The 10,997-nt window shown below is 50.7% G+C and overlaps 1 protein-coding gene across 14 annotated transcripts in view; it reads left to right on the top strand.

Annotated features, from left to right (window-relative positions):
• Positions 1–1,340: 1,340 nt before the first annotated feature.
• MTMR3 (myotubularin related protein 3) overlaps positions 1,341–10,997 on the top strand; it is a 78,864-nt gene continuing 69,207 nt past the window's right edge. For 9 of the 14 annotated variants that reach the window (XM_068654122.1, XM_068654121.1, XM_068654118.1 and 6 more), the window contains exons 1-2: positions 1,341–1,499; positions 1,993–2,036. The gene's annotated coding sequence lies outside the window, so the exon portion shown is untranslated. Of the gene's footprint in view, positions 1,500–1,992; positions 2,037–10,733; positions 10,840–10,997 lie in introns of all 14 variants that reach the window. The other 5 variants (XM_068654109.1, XM_068654112.1, XM_068654114.1 and 2 more) reach the window with 3 other exon arrangements.

Genomic DNA, 10,997 nt, shown 5'->3' with positions numbered 1-10,997 from the left:
ACAGACTGAAGTCCATCTGTTACAATGACTAGCCTTGGACTCAGAGGGAGAGTCCTGTGGATAATTTAGGAGTACATTTTATAGCTACTTGCAAGCAAGTATTTCATTTCAGATCAAGGCAACCATGAGCAGGTGGAACTATCTCTCAGAAGTACAACCTGACCTACATACTGTATTGTAAATTAAAGATATGTATAAAAATAAAGCATTAACGATCCACCACATTTGCAACAAGACCCAGATATGACTTTTGCAGCTGAAAAGGAGCTCCCCTGTACAAGGCTTCATTTTGGAAGCTGCGATGCTTCCTGCTGACCCTTCCCTGCTATCTGTGCTCTGACAGGGCGGCCGCTCGCCTCTCAAGCTCCGTGGTGCCCTTCTGCTGCTTAGCACTCTTATCCCTTTTGCTTTATCGCTTTTCTCCCAACTTCCATGTGTTTTTTGGCTCCCGCAGCTCTTGTTGGCTCCCTACTCTCCATTACCTCATGCCGTAGGAGCTGCAGGCTGCTCAGGGTGGCTTGGACAGCGCGTCTACCCATGGCAAGGGGCCACACATGTCCCTGCAGCTGAGCTGAATGTCACAGAAGCAAAGGCAGGCATCAACCTGCGTGTAAGAGTGGCGTTTAGCCAGGTTTGCTGTTTCTCCTAAGGTTTTAGGAGAGCTCCTGAGGAAGGCCCTGCCCTTGCAGGCTGACCCAGGCTCAGAGAGCCCCCCAGCCTCACACCTCGGCCACCACATCACCTCATCGGGGCTACCGAGGACAGACGGGGCTGGCTGTGCCTAGTGAAACGCTGTGAGGAAAGGATGAGCCTCCATACACACATGGAGAGGAAGGGGTGAGCATCTCTCTATAGACGCACTGCGAGGGAGACCTTATTGCTCTCTGCAGCTACCTGAAGGGAAGCGGTGGGGAGATGGGGATCGGCCTCTTTTCATAGATAACTAGTGATAGGACCAGAGGGAATGGCCTCAAGCTGTGCCAGGGGAAGTTCAGGTTGGAAACGAGGAGACATTTCTGTCAGAAAGAGCAGTCGGGCGTTGGGATGGGTTGCCCAGGGAGGTGGTCACTGCCTGTGGGGGTGTTTAAGGCAAGGTTGGACGTGGTGCTTGGGGACACGGCTTAGTGTGTGACAGCGGCGGTAGGGGATGGTCGGACCAAACGATCTCAGCGCCCTTTTCCCACATGAACAATTCCAAAACTCCACAATTCAACAAAAAAACCTCACCCCCCCTCAAAAAAAAACACAGCCTCCCCTCACAGAGCAGCGGGAGCCCCGCCCCTCGGGGGCCGGGCTGGGCTGGGCTGAGGGGGGGGGGCGGCTGCGCGCTCCCGCTGCCGGCCCGCCCCGCCCCGCCCCGCCGTGCCCGCGCCTCGCGGCCGCCATGTTGTTGTGGCGGTGAGGAGGCGGCGGCGGCAGCCGGAGCCCAGCGAGCCGGGCCCAGGCAGGCGGCCGAGCCCCGGGGACCGGCCCCGAGCCATGCCCGGCTCTGCCCCGCGGTAAGTGAAGCGCTGGGAGCCTCCCAGGGCTCGGTTCGGGGGCTGGGCGGAGGGTTGGGGCCTGGCGGGGGGGGGGGGGAGGCCGGGCGGGAGGCTGGGGGTTGAGGCCTGGTCCGGCACGCCCCCCGGCCTCCGCCTCAGCCTCCTGCTCCTTCCTCCTCTTCCTCCCCTTCCTCCTCTTCTTCCTTGGGGGGCTCGGGGTGGTGGATCCCGCCCGGCCCCGCCGTGTGGGCCTCACCCGGCTGCGGCCGCCGCCTCCACGGCCCTGTCGCCGCGGCTCCCTCCCGGCCTCCTTCCCCCTTCACCTCCCTCGCTGCCCGCCGAGGCCTCGCCCCTGTGTTGTTTCTCCTGCCGCCTCCCTCAGTGTGCCGGGGGCCGAAATTCTCGTGTTTCTCCCTCCTCCCGCCGTGGCAGGACCCGGTGCGGCTTTGGGTGCTCGTTTGTGGGGTGTGGGGGCTCTGACCGTGCCTCTTCCCCATCTTCTTCTCAACAGCTCTGTTCTGTTGGTGGGAGCCGAGCAGATGTTGCCCTTCTCTGGTAAGTGGTGGTTTGCGCTGCCCCCCGGGCCCCAGGTGTGAGGTCTTGGTGTTTTGTTGAAGTGGAGCTTCAGTTTTTGCTTGTAGTCATTCCCTTTTCCGTCCTTTCGTCTAGAAAATGTTGATTTATCAACAGGTGAGCTCTCGTGTTCCCTCACGTCTCTCTGTATAGGAAACTGATTCCCTTGTCGTGCGCACCCCCTTCACTGGGAGAAGGCTGGTTATGAGCTCGTAACTCCTGTGGACTTTACCTATGAGAACTGCTTTTCTCCTGGCTGAGTCCCCCACCTGTATGTTTTCTTGTGCCATGAGCCCACACAATCACGTGCAACAAGGGCTTCTTTTAGAGGAAGAGAGCTTGGCTGGGAGATCACATAAAGTAGTGCTGAGCGTAGAGGTACAGCTTAGCCTTACGGTGAAAATAAAGGGATAGCTGAAATTCCTAGGTTAGTTCATCGGGAAGGGACGGTAGCGTGGCTGGAGAAACTATGGCAGGCTTTCTGCAATACCTGTCATGCTCGAAGCTTTAGATAGAGGGCTGAGGTGCTTCTTGCCTGGTCCTAAAGAAAGGCTCCTAGTATTTGAAAATCTTGTGGTGGCAGAGAAGGGGAGCTCACATGAAGGAGCGCTTGCAGATAACTCGAAGGGAGGAGCCTTGACATCTGATACACACATCGCTTCGGCTGTGGTTTTAGAGGATAGAAAAAATGCTTTCTTTCATAGTACAGGAAATACTGTGGACTGCAAGTGTTGAAATTTTCTGCAGATAAGTACAGGCGGGGCACGGGATTCTGAAATGCTTCACCGAGAAGTTTGGGTGCCTGCTTTGGAGTTTGGGGAGGGGCGAACGTGCGGAAACAGCAATGCTGAGCAGTGGTGGCTTTTGGCAATAACTCCAAAAGGTTGGTAATAACTCCAAAAGGTGCTTGTTGTACTTCAGATTATAAGCTTCCAGGAGTGATACGTTCAGTCAAGCTGGTTCTCTGGCTAGCAGTGCAATTCAGGATATTGCTAATGTCCGTTGCTGTTAGCTGTCTGCATTAGAAATTAGTAAAATGTTAGCCAGCTTCAGCAATAACGTGCAACCTACAGATGATCCCTGTGGGTGGAATAGTCCATCTTGATAAGCTCTTGTTTTCTCACCAAAATGGCCATCTGCAGCTGAACGAGATGCAAGCGCAGTGTGCCCGAGCTTCTGAAGGCAGAGGATACAATCCTTTATCTTCGATCTTGTTCCACCTACATGCCACCCAGGGAGGTGGAGAGAAACATGTTGTCAGCCCTTCAGGAGTAGGAGGACTGAGCAGCGCTCTGCTGGCAGTTAGTGTGTACGCGCGGAGTAACGTAAGGAGAAGGGTGGCGTTAGGCTGCTGGAGCCATGGGATGAGCCTGACAAGGCTGCTGGAACAAGGGAGAAGGAATTGTCCCTGCGGAGTGAACGGGAGCTGGACACCAGGGGCTGACCTCTTCTGCTTGGCAGCGGTGGTGTCTCTGAGCACGTGCCCACAGGTGGTACAGCAGCGCTCAGCGAGTGTTGTAAACCAGAGTGAAAATCCCAGGTACTGGAACGTGCCTTTGTTTCAGAGTTGCTTTTGTTGGCTGAATCAACTGATGGAAATGGTTCTTTCGGAATAAGCTCCCTAGCACTGAGTTGTCTAACCCCGTTCTGTGCTGGGATGGGTGACTGCTCTGCCTTCGGCTCTAGGTAGAGTGGCTGCTGGTGTAAAGGATCCCATATGGGTTCTACATCTCCAGAAGAGCTTCCTGACTTTCAATTCCACCCCTTCTGTGCATGTTGGTGCCATAACTTTCCAATGCTTTTGAGAAAGCTTTGGGGATATGCCTAGCACTCAAATAATGCTGTAATTCTTGTAATGAACCGCATTTTTAAGACAGTTATTTCTTTATCTTTGTGAAGTTTGAAGATTAAAGGGTGATTGCATGGCTTGTATGACAGACTTAAAAACAAAGTTCATGCTAGTTTAGGAATTGAAATACTGACTTCATAAGGCTTGCTCTGCCCAGTGGAGATCTGAAGACCTCAACTTGCAGTGCGCTGTAACTTCTACCTTGGGTGCATCAGTCCTGAGCGGGGCAGGATTGCTGTAGCCAGATGGGTTTATGGACTTGCACATGTGACGATTTCTTGCCTGCTGCTTGTGGGATGGGATAAAAGTCACAGACTGTGGCATCAGTTGGTGCTGACTTCTTACTCAGAATGTGGCTGGGAATGGAAACAGCCGAGACTTTCTCAACTCTCCACCCCAAAGGCAGGGGACGCCAGCTGACAGAATGCGCTGGTTCTTGTGATTCTAGGAGGTAAGAGAGTGCGGCGTTATTGTAGAAAGCAGTGGTACTGTTACCTTCGCTAAGTGCAGCAGGGTTGTGTCTGTGATGGGAGCTGGAGGTGCTTTGGTTGCCTTCAGGAAGCAGCAGTGCATGCCTGGACGGGAAACGTTGGAGCTGCAGCTCTGCACCATGCAACGTGAGCCAGGGAAGAAGAGCAAAGGCTTTCTGGAATGTTAATTGGAATGGGTAAGTTGTTTCTGGAGTCATCGTCCATGAAAAATAACTGTTTTTACGGGATTAACTCAAAATACAGTTGCTGATACCTAGCATTGGTTTGTCATCTGGAATACCTCTGACTGAGAGCTGTAATCTAAGGTGTAGAAGGAGCAGTTGGGTTGTGTCTGGTTGCTGGTTCAGCTGCTAGCTGGAAATGTGCTCTGCAGGTCTCACAGGGGGATGCTGGCTTCCTGCAGGCGTTGCTCCCGATGGGTGTTAATGCTGCACGTGGCTGCAACGACGTAGGCTTGGCATGATTCAAAGTTTAAGACCTGTGTGTGCATGACTGGGGTGTGCCTAAGGGAGACAACGAAGAGTTGGACATTGTACCAGTGGTCCTGTGGCTGGGGGAGCCCTTCCCAGCTCTGATCAGAAGCAGCAGCCTCTGAACAGGGCTGCCCAAATGGGGCCTTTGTGCCCGGCCTTGGGGCAGCTGGGTTTGGGGAGGCTGGAAGATGGGCGGCCTTCAGTCACATTGCAGCTAAACTTGTACAAGCTGCACCGTTCAAGTGTTACCATGCCTCCAAATTGAACGTTTTGAGCAAATTTTGAGTAATTTTTGACTTTGGTTCTCCATTAAATTGTGTCAGGAGGAGCAGAGCAGTGGCCAACACCAGGGCTTGGAGCAGTTGGGGGTCTTGTGCAGCATTGGGCCTGGTCCTAGCGGCGAGCCCTGAGCCTGGCCTGGAAAACGGTCCTGGCAGCTGCGGAATTGGCTTGAAGCGAAAACAAAATTAGAAACTTGGTGCGAGCTCTGCTCTCCGTTGGAAGAGCTGGGTGTTTGAAGGGCAGCTGGAACAGCCCGTCGCCCTGACCGCTGCCTTCCTTACAGCGAGGGCTGATTCAGGGCACGTTCGAGTGCTTGATCTCAGGAGATCAACAGCCAAGATGCCTCTGAATTCCAGAACGTGGCCTGGAGGATGGTGCATTTGTGCTCGGATAACTGAATTTGATTTCTTTTCCCCCTTGTCCTCCTTCCTGTTGTTCCTGTTGACCTCAGACTGTGTTCTGTGCTCACCTGTTTGCTTCTCGGGCCAATTACTCCTGCGCTCTCTGCAGAGTGACAGTTTCCGTAGGGCTGGGCAGGGTTTCTGCACAGCATCTCCTCTCACGTGGTGGCTGCTACCAGCTTCTGGGGAGAAGTTGAAGCCTCCAGTGTGAGGAGAGCTCGACAGCTCTTCTGCTTTGAGGGCAAGCACGTGAATGTCAGAGGTCTCCGAGTACTCTCCTCTTTGTCTTCCCGTGGCTGAGCTTTAAAATCAGACGCTGTGGTTGTGTTTTTAACCTGGTTACAGGACGTATCCACTTAAACGTTCTCTTCCTGCTGGGTTAGGTCCGTGAGAAGATCCTGTAGGATCCTGCGAGGCTGGAGCAGGGCTTGGGTGCTTGGTGTCTTGACTGGGACGGCTTTGCAGCTGCACATGACCTAAACTTGAGGCAGAGCACACTCAGGGAACATTGGATGTTGTGATTTTTTTGGATTGCTTTAATTTCAGAACTGGAGTTACTCTTTCCTGGTGCTGTCTCTAGCAGATGTGCAAGGTCCACCCAATCAGGTCCTACTTTCTTTAGCCATTACTGGGAAAAGAATTGGAAAAGATACTTTTAACTTCAGTGTCAGCTTCCTACTTGTCAAGGAAGCAACATTGTCAAAGTAACCTGCTGCTGATGTCCCATTTTCCCATGCTATGAGCACAGTATCTGCTTGGCTAAGACTCCTAGGGGAAACTCTCTTGTTTGTAGTCTTTCTTAGCCTGTTTTATGAGCGTGGAAAGGTTTTCCTTCAGGAAGACTAGTGGAAAGCTATACGTCAGGGTTTAGCTGAGATTCCTGAAAACAGAATGGCTTGAAATAGAGATTTCTAGCTAAGGTGCCTGTCTGTAGGATGAAGTGTCTTGTGTGTATGAGTCTAAATCATTTCTTTAAGCGTTTCTGCCTGTCCTGGTTAGTTCCTAGAACACAGTCAGTATGGGGGGAGGTAATGCACTTCAGGTTGAATTTGTGGAGGAAGACTGTTGCATTGCCATAATTAAGCCTTTGTAGCTTTCCTTTCTGATCCCAGAGGCGTGTGCCCTGGTGCACTACAGAATGGCACTACAGAAATGCTGTTAGCACTGTTTTCTGTTGCCCTTCTGGGGGCCTCATTTGCTTCTCCTGCTTTGGGACTAGAAACTAGGGCTATATTCAAAGCATTAATTCTGTAGCACTACCTGAGAGAACGGAGCTTCAGGAAGAAATAAAAATAGTTTCTCTTTGCCTGTGCATTTAAGAGAAGGTTTTCACCCTGGCTCGACAGAACAGAACTTTTCTCTGGTGCTGCTTTCTGTCCTGGAAGTGCCTGGGGGAAGCTGCTCGGTGCTGCCTGCATGAGAGGACAGAAATGCCTGTCTGCTGCAAAGCGCAGCTGGAAATGGAGTCTGAAGACGAGGCACATTTGGCTGGCTTTCCGAACCGCTCTTGGGTGATGGAGCAGAAGACAGGACCCCTCCTGTGAGCAGTGCTTTAGGTAGGGGCCATGTGAGTTTTAAGCCTTCCAGTCCTTCGAGTGTGACTTCTGTTTCAGTCCGGTTTGACTGTTCTGTGCAAGTAGGCTTACTTTTTTTGTGTGTTGGTACAGCAGCTGACAGGGTTTCAGAAAATAGGTGGAAAACCTGCTCTTTCCTTGAATCTTCATGCCCTGTAGGGTTTGGATCCTGATAAGACGAGGGCAGACTACTAGATTTCTGATCTCATTAAGTTAAAAATGTAGCTGAAAGTATTGGAAGGGGTGTGTGTGAAACTGGAGGTGGAATTGAAGAAGTGGTAGCACAAAGAAGGAGCAGCCCGAGGTCAGAGACACCGTACTTGTGCCTACCGAACCTGCGGGGTCTCAGTGTGTCACCATCCCACAGCAGGCGTTACGTGGGTGAGTCTGGTCGGTGCTTCTGGGGGGGAGCCCAGGTTTTGGTGTGGAGCAGCTCCCAGAAGGGTCCTGTTCACTGCCTGGGGCAGCGTTGGTCTGCTGTGACTGGGATGCTGTCAAGGTGAGCGTTAGCAGCTCCTGGAAGTGGTTGTGGCAAGGTTTGAAATTGGGAAGTGTTTCCTTGGCATTTCCTATCTCTTTTTTTTAGACAGGAGCCCAGCAGCCTGACTCCTTGTCTTCTCTGCAAGCAGATCACGAAAGGGAGTGAGCTTGTTGCTGTGGCTGGCTGATTTCATCTCTTGTAGCCATAATTGACCTAAATGTGTACCTGGGAAAGCTCTACTTACCGCGTTGCTATCTGCAAGCAGGTAATTGCTATCATTGAAACTAAAAGCGGAGATAAAATGAGGTGCTGTGAAGTTCTGTCACCCCTAATTACACCGTGTGTGTCCCTGATAGGATGCTCGCTTTGAGACCTCTCCAGACCCAGTTCTGGGCCTGTTGAGCTGAACTCTCTTTGGGTTTGCTTGTCTCCCACCTTCGTGTGGCCTCTGATTTTCAGAACTACTGTTACCAGAGCTCCTTTCGACTGTTCCGTGGGTTCTGTAAGTTCGGGCTCTTAAAATATTTGTCTGTGTACTGACAAAGAACCGATGATCAAAAGGGGAAGCTACAAGATCAAAGCTCACCTGCGTATCCCGGAGGCAGATTTGCTTGTAAATTAATGAGAGGACATTGCTCCAGCCCTCCTGTAGTCAGTTTGCTGTGGTTTGAATAGAGCAGGAACACTTCTCTGAGTCCTGTGGGCTGACAGCTTTGCTTTTATTCTGTTTGAGTTTATTTACTTTCCTCATCACAGCAGTTGTGGCACTGTTGTGCGGGACCTGCAAGCTCTCCTTGTCTCCAGAGTGTTCGTGGTGCCTGACAGACTGCACCGATCGGTCCAATCCTGCTTCCCACTTCTGGGGACGTGGCTGGTGGATGGAGGCATTGCTAAACTGATCCAAGAGACCTGCCTGAAGTGCCCGGCCATGCTGCGTTCCTGGGTTCTTTTTATTTGCCTTTAAATGGAAGCAGAAAGCAAGTGAAGCCTATTTAATGTAAGCTCGTAGGTTTATTGCCTCTGCCTGCAGACCTTGTTCCCACTGAGCCCTGTGCATGTTTTTCCTGAGTGGATAAACTTTGCATCAAATGAATGACTAATCCTTATCACACAAGCGTTCATCTTTACAATTAAGAGTTCCTGCTCTTTAATTGCACGGTGATTGGACACACTAGTCATGAGTACGTTGGAGAGCTCAGATTCTTCATTTTGTCTCACTGCTGGTAGCAGGAATTTGCTGTGAACGGGGCATTATATTCTGGTTGGATACCCATTATAATTACATTCTCATCTTTGTCTATGTTCAGTGAACCTTTCTTTGAGCAACTTCCAAAAGAACGTACCTTCTTCCACTTTGGGAAAATCTGAATTCTGGGGAAAAAGGGGGAAGATGGGAGCAAGGTCAACGTTTTGAGGTCTGCCAGGCTTTCCTTATAGGTTTGGCTAATGGATTATGGTCGAGGCATGGTTGTTTTCTAATGCAGAATACAATAGCTTGCTTGTTTTCTTTTACTTTGGACTGGAATCTCTTAATCCCTTTGGGCTCAAGTGTGAGTATCACATGATTTGGAGGTGTTTGGTTAGTGTGCGTCTGCTGCAGAGCATCTCTGTGCGTAACGGATGAGTAGATCAGGACAGCAGGGAGAAGCAACATGGGAACGTCCAATTTTGGAGACGCATGTTGAAGTTGTTACTGCTTTGTGGGTGTGTGTTCTGGCAGAAACAAGGGCCAGTGGCTGGGCAGTTAGGCTGTTTGCTGTGCAGAGATCAGCTTTCTGCCCTAAAACTCCTAGCTTGTAGGGAGCGCTGCAGCTTTTGAATATACTGATAGTATCCTCGTACCTCCAGGTGCTCAAACCATGTTTTAGGGGATTTGGATGGAAACTTCCTTGCAGGAGAGCTAATCCATGGTCCTTCTTTGAGAGCCTGACTGGGACATTGGAGGATACCTGGCTGAGTGATTGCTCATAAAGGCTCCTTGAAGTAAAAGGATTGGAAATGTTCACAAGCAGCTCATCTCAGACAGGAGCTTCTTATAGAGCTTCAGGACAGTAGCAACACACCTGGTCACTGTGATGTTGCTTTTTCTTCACTTCCAGCTTCAGTAGCCGGACCTAAAATGTTTTCCATGTATCTGAAAGTGGAATTCTAGGTTTTTAGATGATAGAAATAATGGTGGTACTTGGTGAAGTAACTGCCAAACACTGATCTCCGGTGGAAGGACTAGATGAGATGAGCATATCGTTGGGGTTTTCTAAAACTACTCAGTTTGCAGCATTTTAGGGAATTTACTATCCAATGGTGTGATGCTGACCTGAGGATGGAAGCAAACTCCATTGACTTAGAAGATACTGATCTTGACTGTGGGTGCTGCTTTTGCCAAATTCGGTGCATTGAGCAGAGCAACAGTGAACTGGTGCTCAGAGTAGCTGCGGTAACTGATGGTAGCAGCAGCTGAAGCCTGCTTCTTCCCAAGCTGTTCCGCTTGCGTTGAAAGAAATGCAAAAACGTTCGGGGAGCTCTACTCCTGGTGGTTCTGATCATCAAGAAAGCAAAAGACCACTTTTCTGGGCTGAGGTGTTGATGTGCAGGCTGGTTTAAGAGCTGTCTGGCTTTCAGTTGCTCAGCCCCTCTAAGCCCTCTGCAATTTTTCTGCTAATTAGGCGCTTCTGTGAGCTCTTGAAAGGCCAGTGACAGCCTGCCAGGAGAAGGGACAGGATGGGAATGGCTCAGTAAGTCACTGAGATAAGAGCAATGCCAACCCTGCTGTTAGGAGTGATTCACTGTGGAGTGGGAAGCAACCCTGAAACCTGCCCAGTGCGATGCCTACCTGCAGAGGGTGGTTATGCTCGGTGGTGTCACTGCTGGCTGCTGCCTGAAGTGGCTGGGTGCGGGTTCATCTGGAGTGCTTGGCCCATGGAGCCACGGCCAGAGGAAGAAGGGCTTTTGCTTGATTGTATGAGGTTGGTGTAACAGGGACACTGAGTTATGTCTCACTTTCTTGTCTCAAGTCTAGTTCTTGTTAAGCTGTTTGTGTAAGGTACGAGTTCAGGTGCTCCTGGCCTTTGAGGGTCACGCCCAGAGAGCAGTCCTATTAAAACTAATAGTGTTCTTGCATCATTCCTTAGACGGTGAGCTCTCACTCAGCACTAAGGTATGAAGACTTTTCCTCTTGCATAAGAAGACTTGATTTGTTCTGGTTGAGGAAGAAACAGTTTGGCAGCTCACTAAAGGGTAAGTTGTGTGCTGTTGTGCCCTGTAGCTTATTTTTTCTAAGCATTACTATTTCAAGTTACTGTCCAGCTTTCTAAACTGGCCTAGTACATCCGACTACCTGATACTAGACCAGTGCTTAAGCAGCTGCAGTGATTATCAGGTCAGCCCTTGTTGAA

This window comes from Anas acuta, chromosome 17 (assembly GCF_963932015.1).
Source record: "Anas acuta chromosome 17, bAnaAcu1.1, whole genome shotgun sequence".
In the NCBI taxonomy this organism is placed as follows: domain Eukaryota; kingdom Metazoa; phylum Chordata; class Aves; order Anseriformes; family Anatidae; genus Anas; species Anas acuta.
Note: the sequence above shows the minus strand (reverse complement) of the source record. Positions and strands in the feature narration are given on the sequence as shown.